This window comes from Schistocerca americana, unplaced genomic scaffold (genome assembly GCF_021461395.2).
Source record: "Schistocerca americana isolate TAMUIC-IGC-003095 unplaced genomic scaffold, iqSchAmer2.1 HiC_scaffold_1218, whole genome shotgun sequence".
Lineage (NCBI taxonomy): Eukaryota > Metazoa > Arthropoda > Insecta > Orthoptera > Acrididae > Schistocerca > Schistocerca americana.
Genome location: NW_025725284.1, coordinates 18836 through 20000, shown reverse-complemented (window position 1 = coordinate 20000; position 1165 = coordinate 18836). Strand labels below are relative to the sequence as shown.

Here is a 1165-nt window from a genome sequence, read left to right as displayed (position 1 = left end):
GGATTGCAACGGGGTCCGCCTCGGGACGCACGAGCACGCACGAGGCGCGTCGCACGCCTTCAGCTCGCCCCACCGGCAGGACGTCCCACGATACATGCCAGTTAAACACCGACGGGCGGTGAACCAACAGCGTGGGACACAAATCCAACTACGAGCTTTTTAACCGCAACAACTTTAATATACGCTATTGGAGCTGGAATTACCGCGGCTGCTGGCACCAGACTTGCCCTCCAATAGATACTCGTTAAAGGATTTAAAGTGTACTCATTCCGATTACGGGGCCTCGGATGAGTCCCGTATCGTTATTTTTCGTCACTACCTCCCCGTGCCGGGAGTGGGTAATTTGCGCGCCTGCTGCCTTCCTTGGATGTGGTAGCCGTTTCTCAGGCTCCCTCTCCGGAATCGAACCCTGATTCCCCGTTACCCGTTACAACCATGGTAGGCGCAGAACCTACCATCGACAGTTGATAAGGCAGACATTTGAAAGATGCGTCGCCGGTACGAGGACCGTGCGATCAGCCCAAAGTTATTCAGAGTCACCAAGGCAAACGGACCGGACGAGCCGACCGATTGGTTTTGATCTAATAAAAGCGTCCCTTCCATCTCTGGTCGGGACTCTGTTTGCATGTATTAGCTCTAGAATTACCACAGTTATCCAAGTAACGTGGGTACGATCTAAGGAACCATAACTGATTTAATGAGCCATTCGCGGTTTCACCTTAATGCGGCTTGTACTGAGACATGCATGGCTTAATCTTTGAGACAAGCATATGACTACTGGCAGGATCAACCAGGGAGCTGCGTCAACTAGAGCTGAGCAGCCGGCCGCCCGGGAGTGTGTCCCGGGGGCCCGCGCGAACACGCAAGCGTCCGCTCAATTATTCTGCAAACAGGAGGAGGCTGAGCTCCCCTGCACCATACACCTCGAAACCCTCTCAGGTCCCGGCGGCGCGCAGCGCCGTCCTAAGTACTTGGTCGGGTTCGAGAGAGGCGCAATCGCCCGGAGTTTGGCGAGTAGACGCTTTAGGTGCGACCACCCGTGCTCCCAACTGAGCTTGCCGCTGCCGACAGAGGCCCGGGAGCGTGCTGTCGTGGCATTGCCGGCGGGAGACAACACGCGCCACCTACGGTGACCGGCAGCTCCAACGCCAGCGCCACAGAAGGA

The 1165-nt window shown here is 56.6% G+C and overlaps 1 non-coding gene across 1 annotated transcript in view; it reads right to left on the bottom strand.

The window, feature by feature from the left end:
- The window catches only part of LOC124563456, a 1910-nt gene extending 1113 nt beyond the window's left edge, over positions 1-797 (bottom strand). The window contains exon 1 of the ribosomal RNA XR_006970197.1: positions 1-797. This exon is cut by the window's left edge and continues 1113 nt beyond it. This is a non-coding gene — a ribosomal RNA (small subunit ribosomal RNA).
- Between the last annotated feature and the right edge of the window lie 368 nt (positions 798-1165).